This window comes from Wolffia australiana, chromosome 8 (genome assembly GCF_029677425.1).
Source record: "Wolffia australiana isolate 7733 chromosome 8, ASM2967742v1".
Classification (NCBI taxonomy): domain Eukaryota; kingdom Viridiplantae; phylum Streptophyta; class Magnoliopsida; order Alismatales; family Araceae; genus Wolffia; species Wolffia australiana.
The window spans coordinates 8,320,526-8,332,477 of NC_135842.1; the positions used below are offsets into that span (position 1 = coordinate 8,320,526).

Consider the following 11,952-nt stretch of genomic DNA (forward strand, 5'->3'; position numbering starts at 1 on the left):
TCACTCTACCCACCCCACGATCAAGAACTTAGTGATATATTTGTGTCCAAGAGAACGAGGAATAGAAGATAGTAATGATGAGTCGTCGTCGGTGTCCGCCGTTCGCGATAACCTACATCTTATCATCGTCCACTTCAAATTTTGGCGATTGGTAATGATGACGATGAATAAGACATTATATATTTAAGTAGAAAAATAAATCAGTGATTTATCTACCCCCTAGTGATGGATAAGGTAAAACACAGATGTTTATATATTTTAAGCATAAAGGCAATAAATGGGTACATTTTACAAACGAAATGTAAGACGGGCATATGTCCCAACGCGTTTATTTGGCCACATTACTAGTAACACGTATAAGTCGTACAAATTGCAAGCCAAGATTGATGTGCAAGTTTTTCTGCGACTCGTTAAATAGAATATTTTAACCAATAATTGGAATCTCTGTGACGATGCCGGCATCGTTGACCCGCACCCATACCCGGTCGCAACGGTAGTCGGTAATTACCATTCTCTTCTCAGGAATAACACGAGCTCGAACGCGAGGGTTCTCCCTCTCGATAATTGCAGCTGCCACCTCGCCCCGGGCTCCAACGAGTTCTGGCCAGTACCCCTTCCCTGAAAAATAGTTTCCAGGGCAAATATATTACATATGATTCTAAACATTAACTGAGTATCGTGCATATCGGACAATCAAACGAACTATCATTACCTTCACAATCTCCCATTTTCCGTACCTCCGGTATAGGTTTTAGGTGTCTGTATGCAACAGAGGCTGCTACGAGATCCCGAACATAATGAAGCTATTTATAATCTCTTCCCGTTTCGAAAGAGAGAACCGTTCAATGAACGGCCTCTATTCTTGGTCGACTTTTGTTGACTTATCGCACATTTCAAATTGATGAGTCATCTATTCCATGCATTGATTCGCCGTTTAGAAACGTGTGACTCATGGAAGCGGGCTGGGATATCACGTCAGAATGGGAGACCAGAGGAAATTTATGACCAATTTCCTGGCCACAAAATGGTATTTATATAACAGCATGATAGTCTGACTGAGTTGGTGATAGGCGTATCTATTGACTGTCCAACTTTTGTAAGTTTAAGTCGTTGATACCGAGATAGCCACCTAAGATTTAATATGGCAGTCTAGTGATGCTTGCTCCCCGAAGGTTCCAAAGAAAATCAAAATCTGGCATAATTGATAGAACATAAAAGGGTAACGGTAAACCTTGAACTCATCGCAGAAAAAAGCAGATGGTTTACTTATTTTCATGGTTTATTGCTGAGCAAACGTATGCAGAATCTTCCTTTTTCTCCTATTATGAATAAAATATAACTTTATCGCCTTAAATGTCATTTTAACTTGGGAACTGATGGTAAGCCGGCTACAGTGCTTTGAGACCAGGATATTGTTGCCATGACTGAAAGCGAAACAGTCGGTGCTTACAACATTAGGATGAAGCTGTGGAAAAGAGCACTGGGATACTGCCTACTGAACCGCCTGGGATAGATTGTAGAATTATGTTCTATGTAAAGCCTAACTCTTCAACGAAAGAAAATCATGTTATTCGTTACTCCATAAAATGCAAAGCGGGGTACAGTTGTGATCGATAAAATATGAAACGAAATTGAAGGGATTTTATTCTTACGGGCACTAGTAGGGTTAAGATGGAAACATTTAGAAGAGACCCACAATCTGAAACATCACTGGTTCTTGTGGAGAAGATGCGCGTCAGACGCAGAGCTGGACAGGCATAGAAATATATGTTCATTTTTAGGGAATTAGGGTATCTTCATAAGTTTTAAGAGCTTAATGCCGGTTTTGAGATGCTGAATGAATATTTAGTTGGGTTTTTTAGGTATCTCATGAAGACAAATCCCGTAGATTTTCCTCCCTTTAACTAGGAGTTCTTCCTCGGTAATGTTGATCTAGGCTTTTCTTCCATCCTCCGTGGAGATTGACATCAGAAAGATCAAGCCTCTCTCATATGCATAGTCGAGGTAAGTTCTTATTGAATCTTTGTATTATGAAGACCTACAGAAATGTGCCAATGCTGGATTCATTTGCATCTGTCGATATCATATCACAGCAATCAGCGTTGGAGTCTTTGGCTTTATCTTAACTCAATCTATTCTTGACATACATGGTGTCCGCTGGATCGTATGGTCGACTGTCCTACTTCTGATTAAATTCTTCTTTTGGTAAAATAGAACTTGAAAGAGTAGTGCTCATAGAAATCAAGAAAAATATCGTAATCTGAGCTTCCAAGTCCACCTGGCACACAGCTCAAATAAGTCAGGCTCTGACCACGGATGGAGTTATGCTATATTGCCATATATGGATTAGTTAAGTGTCTAAGGCTCTCTAGAATGAAATGTATACGGGCCACAATCTGTTTCCATGGACCTGTTAAATTGAGAGACAACTATGTACACAAAAATTGAGGGATTACCTTACGGAGGACGGTCCTAATGTTGAGGATCCTACATATTATTGGTGGATCAGCAACGAATCCCTCCTCACTGAGTGGTTCTTAAAATTTATGGCTCTTGGAGTTGGGGAACTATTCAAATATAAACTTTCTTTTAAGGCATTATGTTCAGCAGCTCATTAGATACATTCCAAAAGATAATTGAAGGAAACGATTCATGAATTAGTCTCTTCTGCCTAACAGATTACGCAAGGACAATTTATTGTTTTAGAACATACAACCGAGCTAATTGCAATGTGAACAAAGTCGAATCATTACCAGCCTCCAACTACAGATTTAGCAGACAGGGAACATATTCCCCGAGATATAGTTTACTTTTTACCACTCCGCCAAAATCTATAATTTCAGGCATGTTGAGTTCAAGTCTTAAATAGGCCTGAAAAGGGGATGATTAAAGATGTCATGTCTGCACCAGCTCAAGCAAATAGTTGATTGAAATTATCAATAAAATTGTTTCAGAATCCTGACCAAAGGTTGAATTTAGTCTTTATTGGTCAGTGTATGGAAAAACCTCAGAATATGGCATATATCAGAGGTAGACGGGAAAGTAATATGATAGGAATGAGAATATCTAATGCATGCAGTATAAGAAAATAAGGCATACTATATATACATATAAGTATTTAGAGAGAAAGTCAATGAACTGGGAAGAGCTTCCTGACATTTGAATCTAGGCAGACATCACCTTGTTTGAATCAAGTGGCTCAAAGCTTGAAAATGCAATCTGCTCTTATTTTATCATAGTCTCTCAAGGGGCTTAACTTCATAAAAATATATTGCATTCCCTAGTGCCTCACATTCAATGATAAAGAATACAAAAGTGCACCAATTCTAAAATCAGATTACCCCAGGAATAAGAATGGTTAAGAAGTTGATGGATCATTGTTATGGGAAACATGGAAAAGATAATATCAGAATAGAACCAGTTGGGATAGTACAAGATTTGTATGTTGTCCAAGACACTGTATTTATTTAATTTATCTTTTCAAATTTTCTAATTCACCTTATTAATATGGAGACTTTGATGATTATACTTGATAAACTCGTAAAGGACTTAATAAGCCTAAATTTAGTTTTAGATGAAACAATAATTTAAGTGCATCCTTGGATTTAAATCTTATGCAATGATACAGTTTCCTTGTTCAGACTACAGAAAAGAGTTCTGTCAATAGAAACGATGAGAAGTAAAATCTGAGATGTAATTTATGATATTATTATATGAAAATGTAGCACAATAGATGATCCTTAAGAGTGAGTGAGATGATTTAAAATGATAGGGAGAATTCAATTGACCTTAACATTCTCCTGAAAATCTATGTCACTTGAGGGATAAATGAGGATGATGAGGTTGTTGGGCATATACTTGGTGTGCAAGCCAATCGTATATTCCAGGTCTCATTCTATGTTCATTCATACAACATATATTCTTTATAATAAAAATATATTGCTTATCCTTGAATTCCATGAATACGTGCCATGGCTATGTGAATCAAAATCATATTATGGTACAATGATCAAAAGTCTTTCAATACCCACTCCAGCATTCCTATTTCAAGGACATTCAAATATCTGTAAGGAATAACATTGTCTACAGTATGGTTGATCTTTGAGCTATAAGTACAGAGATATTAGGGACAGATAATCAGTACTCTTTGGGAAAAGACTTCCCTTAATTCATTTGTATGAACCTTGAGTCATATTATAGTTATCCGCGATCCATTTCATTTTGTATCATAGTTGTGTAAGGCATGCTAAGACCTGCAACACCAAAGACACCTTGTGTATGGATGGTTGTGTTTTGACTATGAGCCGTAAGTATCCGACTAAGGGATTCCAGACTATCTTAGCCTCGATGTAGAAACAATACCCGAAATGTGATTGATAACATGCATATTTAGTTATTTAATATGATCATGTTGACATGTATATTTGCATTAAATCACTCATATTTGCATGTTACCAAGCTTAAAATGATTAAATCTATTTTTAGAATGATTTTCTGAATTTCATGCATTTTTGGGGATTTTCTAACAATAGATTCTAAAAGAATACGATTTTTAAGACATAATATGATTTTTCTGGAATTTGTTGACATTAAATTTGGAAAGATATGATTCTTCTAAGTCTAAATATATATTTACTTTTATTTTTTGCTTTAATTTCATTTAGAGATTTTCTTAGCAACGTGGACCAATCAGAAAAATTCTCTCCTTTTTTATTTACAATAAATATTGCAGGCGCAAAAAGACAAAATAATTTTGTCTTCTTCCTCTCTCTCTTTGCATGGACAAAGAAAGGAAAAAGACAAATCTTATTTTGTCTTTTTCCTCTCTTCTTTTTGTCTCTCTCTTCACGTGGACAAAGAAAGGAAAAAGACAAATCTTATTTTGTCTTTTTCCTTTCTTCTTTCTCTCTTTCTCTTTTGTCTTTTTCTCCCTACAGGTACATGTGGCAGTTCTGAAAAATGTGAGTGCAGAAGACGAGAGGATGAGGAATCTAGTGGATTTGACAGTTTAACCAAAAATGGAAAACAAGGAAGCGTCAGAGACAATGATAATGAAAAAAATCAAGGACTAGGATTGCTTCAACTTTAAACAACCGTAACTTTTGATCTACAACTCTGATTGAGCTGAAATTTTTAGCACTTCTTTATCTTCCCCTTCTCTTTCCATACATACCCTCATATCTATAAATAGAGTTCTGGATCATTGTGAAATTCATCTTGAACTTGCTTCCTACTTATGTGGGCTGATTGAAAGATTGTGAGTTTTGAGATCCATCAAGTGTGTTCTTGATGTCTTGGGCGTGTGGGAAGAAGCATTAGAGAAGAGGGGGAGCTTACCACACTCGTAAATCACCGTGATCCTGGTAAAATGTAGGGATCTAAGGTAAGTGTCCTCGCCTCGGGTTGTTTTTCTCCTGACATCATCGTTATCATAATTATAGTTTTTATCATCTCTTAATTCATCATTTCACTTACTTATGTCCCCATTGTCTCGTGTCTATTATTACCATCATACTATTCACGCATTCGATCACTATCGTATCTGTCACGCCCTCTACCTTATTCTCATAACACTTTGCGTAATTCTACTTCTATTTCCTCGATATCACTATCTCGCATATTCTATTCTCGTATTTATCTCTTCTCGTATCGATAATCACTATAGTGAGAAAATTAAATCCTTAATCATTGTTCCCTGTGGAGATGATCCGTACTCATCACTAACTAAGTATTCTTAAGTATGGTTAAATATATTTTTATTGAATAATCCAATTACCAACGACGAATTAAACCCCTAAAATTGAGATTATCAGTGATTTTGTGGTTAAGATGGAATCGTCGACCCTGGATCTTAGTAGAGATTGACTGTAGGAAGATGATGTAGTTATATCCTTGTTCTGCATAGCCGACTTATCAAAAAAGGTGTTAAGTGATGATTTTTCCACGCATCTATACTGACTCGAATGCCTTATTACAGTTTAACTGTTAACCATACTCTAATTCATTCATGAGTTTTGTGTGGAAGGGTGATTAAACATATAGAGTAACCGATGATGGTAAAGAATTCATGAGAGAGTTGACATGGCACCTCAGGAGCCGATAACTAAATTAATCCATTTACTAAAATGGGTCCTTCATTAATTAATCCATATGTTATGTGATATAGCTAACTAATGAGTTCATCCTAATAAAAAATTTGGGTCATTAAAGTTATAAACGACTCAGACACAGGCCTAGTGGTCACACACGTATGATTCCTTTTTGGTTGGTCAACAAAGTCCAAGTCTGGGAAATATTGTGATAGGTTTCCCAGTCATGGACTCTATGGCCCCCTACACCCCCCTACCTTCTTTTCTTATTTTTTTCTAAATTGTTACTTTCAATGGAGATAGTATTTGAAACACTAAAGTTCAAGGAAAAGAGGAGATCTAGCACTTGGAAGATTCTGCAGATATGTCTAGAGGCTAGATATCTGAATGGCTTGAATATTCAAACAAAGAAATTTTAGATTAAACCCATGTAAACCTAATGTTTTTGCTTTTTCTATATTCCGTTGCATAACCAAGCTTGGAAGTTTTCAACTAGTGTCCCCATATTCTATACAAATGGGTGCTTAGGTCGTGATCCTAGCAGAAAAGAAGTTCCAGAACCTTCTTGATCGTGCTCCTCAATTGGGAGAGAAAGATCTTGAAGGAGAAGTAAGAAAAAATGTTGAATGAGACTTAAACATTACTATCTTCAGCCTAACCCGCTATCCTTACAAATTTGAGAAATTTTTTTTATGTTTTTATATGCAATCTTGACTGTGGTGATGCTCTCCCTAGATACTCTCTCTTAGAGCATGAATATTTTGCACATGCTCAGTATTTCTGAAACAAATAAGGATATGAAGAAACGGGATGAAGAAATTCACAAAAACCATTTATGAAATGCAATAAATGTAACTTCAAAAAAGTCTTTTGTCTATCCTGGCCAAATAGGGTTGAGGCAATTCCAAAGTAAATTTCTCTTTATTCCCATCCTCTTGTTAAGAATCTGACTTTATGGATGGAAAGAGGATCATAAAAAGAGGCTATCGTAAAAATTTGAGCTCTAATCTGATAGCTAGATCTTGAGATATTATTGTTTCAAAATGGATAAATCTTGGTTGTCTGATCACTAATTGCTCTCTTCTCCATCCCGCCACTCACATTTTAGGTTTTTCTCACTTAAAATTCTCCCAAAAATGCATGCCTCCATCACCATAAAAGGATCGCCTTTGTTTACTTCAATCAGTGAAAATCTGCATCACGATGTGTTCCCTGTGCCATTAAAAAAATCCAATAATTGGTCCTTAATTAATAAGGAGAATATACGTGATTGACTGCTACGAGTGTGACACATGCTCTTGAATCCATCAGGCATCAAGCACCATAAAAGGCATAAAGTCTCAATTTATTCATTCTGAGTTTGACATCATTTCCCCATGTGCACTTATAGCGTAAAATAAGGGGCATTTTTCTATATTTGGGCCACAGCTCCTACTGCATCTTTTCCATTAAATGTACATTGCATTTGTTAGTTCCTCTCTACCATGTGTCCTTGAAAACTTTAAAGAGCACTGATGATTTACTCATAATTTGTCATTTTGCCCTCTTAAATAGCAAGGTATAGATGATGTGGCACATTATGACTAATTCATCCAACCACTGATTAAGGTGAACTTTAAATTACTCATTGACACATGGCAAAATTACACAGACCAGAGTTGAAATAATTTATTATTGAATTGGTCATCATACAACTACAGAAAAAAACATCAAAATATAAAGAAATTCAAAAATTGTTATCTTTTCTCAAAAGCATTTTGAAGAAATCTTAACTGTGATAACTTGTGATTATGACCATATGACGTTCATGTTGATGAATGAAATTTCTAAATTCATTTGAATGTTATCAGAACTCTTCCATATTTCATACACTAAGCAATTGCATACATTAACGACGAGCTGAAGGTGAAGAATGAAAATTCACTGTGAATTATAAATCGGTGATTAAGCATCTTAGAGTTCTCCAGGTTCTTTTTTCATATTTACCTTTTATCAAATGCAAAACTTGGCTGTGATGTATGTGAGATATCAAAAAAAGCATCTCAATATCCTCAATATATGAATTAAAAATAATGAGAATTTCAACTCATTCGCAGTGGTGTATGGGCTCTAACCTTAGACATTTTATTGAAACATTATTTCTTTTTCCTTCTTTTAGCTGATAAAGGTACTCATTTTACGTGGGTATTTATACTTTAAAAAATAAATCCATTGTTGTTCAAAATTATTATTCCAATGACTATTACAATAGACATTGATGGATTTTTTAAAAAACCAAGGGTATCATACATGAGACATCATGGCTCTAGGCACCTTGGAATAATGGACTTGTTGGGAATGGTGTTATGCCTAGGACCTTGACAATTAACAGTGAAGATGGAGATATCCCGCATTCTGAAACATAGAAAACTGAAATCCAAAATTTTTCTGATGAAAGTCCTTAACCACTTCAATCATAAAAAAAAAAGAGGAAACAAATGGCTTTGCAGATTGTAAAAATGATTATACGTGGAAAATTAAAACCCAGAAAAAGATGATGTCATAGAAGGAGACACTAAAACACTGAAGCTTCAAATAAACATAAGAAAAGGAAAGAGGGTAGGTACAAAATAATAATTATAACCTATTAAATATTATTTTATATGTAATTGTGCCTCATAAGCACATCAATCATTCTAAAAATCCGGGTAAATAGAGAACAGATCAAAGTTCAAAACAAGCATTAAGAAGAAATACTTCATACGAAATATTGAGTTCACATAAAGGTAACAAAACTGTAAGATGTAAATGGGCATTACTATAAAGATTTATAGCTGGACAGCTATAGGTTATCTCAAGACCTTTTACCTACTAACAAAGATGAACGTTTTAAGAATGTATACGAACAACTTGATACTCAACCTGACATCGTAATTTCATAAAGAATTAGAGGATGATCAAGACTCTAGTGATAATACTTGGAAATTTCAGAAAATGCTATATAGTGTAAAAAAATTATAAATAGCTTAGTTCTGAAAACTAACAAAAGTAAATAACTAGTTATAGACTGAGTAACTGATAACATGCAAATAGAAGCTAAATAAATACTAAATTCATCATATTTTTGGGTATTTAATGCATAAAACATTTACATTTAGTGCATGTTGTCACGATTTTGGGTTAAAATAAGACATTTCTTGAAATTCAAGTTAAATAATACCTTTAATCAATATTTAGGTCAATTTACACGTTGAATGATTTTAAAATGATGCTTAGAACAATTGAATTGATTTTAATTGACCTACTTCTCTAAATAAAAAGAAGCTAAAAAAATTAAAGGTCTTTTTAAACAATAAAAATTGATTTTAGATATTAAGAGAACTTTTGCTTCGCATTAATAAATAATTTTTAGGACTTATTCCATTCTTCTTTTAATTAAAAAAACTTTTTTTTATTAAACTGGCCCTTATTGGGCCAGTTTTGGCGCTCACGCAAGTGGTTGAGTCGCGCATGGCCCATGAGCAATGCACTCGACACGCAGCGCCGCACGAGCCAATCAGGAGGAAGAGACACAGCAATCCGTGTGTGATACGCACGTGCCCGATCCCGTGCGTGTCGCGCCCAGAGAGAAGACACGGGAAGGCTCAACGAGCCAATGGCATCGCATTGTACGCCCAGGATACGACGCAAAACAGATAGAAGTTCTAACGGAATCGGAAGAGCTGTCCTTCCGATTCCGCGGCGATAAAAGGCCAGAAAAGCGAAATTTCTGATTATTCTTGATTTGTTAAGCTCAAGGAACGATCGCCTAGCCTCCTTGAAGACTCAAGAATCAGCCAGGAGCGATTTGAAGATCAATTTTGACAGGAATTTCGCTGATCCGTAGCCGCAATCTTCCGACCAATTCAAGCAAAAACTCATGGAGATCGGGGACTTCGTTGCGCGGAATTCGTTCGAAGCGAGTCTAAATAATTCCTGGTACCTCTAGGCCAATGTCTGCTTGATTTTTAAACTGTAATTCGCGCTAGATTTTCTCGATTTTGCATTTTCGTTCACGTTTGCCGTTCCTTTTTTATTTCCGATTTTAGTCGTTTAATTTCATAGATTTTAGTTCGTTTTTAAAATCATTGTCTTAGTTGATAAAATTCCGATTTCGAAGCGGTCCTATCTGTCCTTTGATTCGCATGAAATCGTGAATTCGATTCACGATCTCGTTCTTCTTCAATAAGCAAATCGTGAGTTATATTCACGATTTGCTATTTTAGGACATAATTACAATTTCATATTAATTTTGATAAAATAAAAATATAATAAAAATACTCTTAAAACTAGCATTAAACCTAGTTTTCTGATTCTTAAAAAAATTAGTAAAACACCATTCGAAAAATTAAACAAACTAAAGTTATAAAACTATACAGTTAAATCCATTTTTGACATTGATTTCAATTATAATCGACTAAAGATTTAAAATCAAATATAAAGATAAACTTAAGTGGTTTTATATCTCTGTTATTTAATAACAGAGAATCACTAAAATCACTTAAGTTCAACGGAGAGAATGTTAGTTCAGATTTACAAGTATTAGCATTTGAAAAAGAAATTAAAACATCTATTCATTTAGATTTCAAGTTCAAAACCCTAATCAAAAGAAAATTGATTATTTCCTATCGCCTCCCTAGGGTTGGACCCCTTACTCAATTCATTAAGGGATATATAAATTTAGTGATTAAGCCCAAACAAACCCCTAAATAACGACATATATAAACGTAATTTTTGAGCTTATCAGTAACTGTGATAACATAATATTTAATAAACACAATATATTTGTTCAAATTCAGCATAATATTAGTTTATTTCAATGTCCAGACTGTTACCTCGTGATGACAATGAAGAGATAAAAAACTTAGATAGTGAATTGTCTTATGAAATTGAAACGGAATACTTGGCCCTTTCTTGAATTATTTTCTTTTTATAGAAGTTTTATATCTTTGTCCTGTTTTAGTTTTATCATAATATAATTTTAAAATTTATGTATTGAGAGAACCAGGATATGAAGATTGTCAACGTCGATACACCAATAGATTAAAACTCAGAAACTGCAGATGGGAGAAGGTGCTTGGGTGGCTGACCCAAGGTTTATATCAGCGCCCCATTGATCAATTTAATTATTTCTCTGATATTAGGCCATTAATAGCTTATGTTGTAAGTGCTTAAATCTAGTCCATCCATGGACCTAATATTACACTTTTGAAAGCTGCGTTAAGAGATGGTCTAGTATTAAATAAGATGAAGCTTTTGAATTAAATATGTACATGGATTTCTCATGCTCATTAGTAGTTGACAGATATACAATATGAATGCCTCACTTATTAAAAGGAAATCTAATTATTTGGAAAACCAAAAAATAAAAAGGTATCTAGATTAACTGTATAATCTTAACTATCATCTCTAACAACAGGTGCAACTAAAGCTGAACAGATAATTTAAACACATCTGATTTAATAAAGCATTACAGGGATGAATTAAGTTACTGGGTGGCAATATAGATAAGCATCAAGCAGGGTCCATAATCAAGTTCAATATCAATGGAAAAAAGACATTAATTAAGATATTCTCAAAGAATGGACAATAAGGATGTATTATTTGCACTACCTACATCTGATCAGCTAACAATTTGGCTGACATCTTCACAAAAGGATTTGTAAGACTTTGATAAATATATCTCAAAGTCAAAGGAGAATGAATATAAAATTTGGAAGACCATTATACATATCTTTCTTGTGATAATGTAATTAGTGATAAGGAATTACATATAAGAATGACGCTGGGAAATGAAGATGAAAATATAAATAATAATACCATAGAAAATATATCACAAGATATT

General features: G+C 34.5%; 2 long non-coding RNA genes across 2 annotated transcripts; one reads left to right on the plus strand and one right to left on the minus strand.

Moving 5' to 3' along the window:
* Positions 1-235: 235 nt before the first annotated feature.
* LOC144706693 (uncharacterized) lies at positions 236-782 on the minus strand. The gene is made up of 2 exons (XR_013582307.1): positions 713-782; positions 236-618 (listed from the first exon to the last, which is right to left on the minus strand). It is a non-coding gene; the product is annotated as an uncharacterized LOC144706693 (long non-coding RNA).
* Positions 783-9,685: 8,903 nt separating this feature from the next.
* LOC144707195 (uncharacterized) lies at positions 9,686-11,373 on the plus strand. The gene is made up of 2 exons (XR_013582410.1): positions 9,686-10,046; positions 11,116-11,373. It is a non-coding gene; the product is annotated as an uncharacterized LOC144707195 (long non-coding RNA).
* Positions 11,374-11,952: the final 579 nt, after the last annotated feature.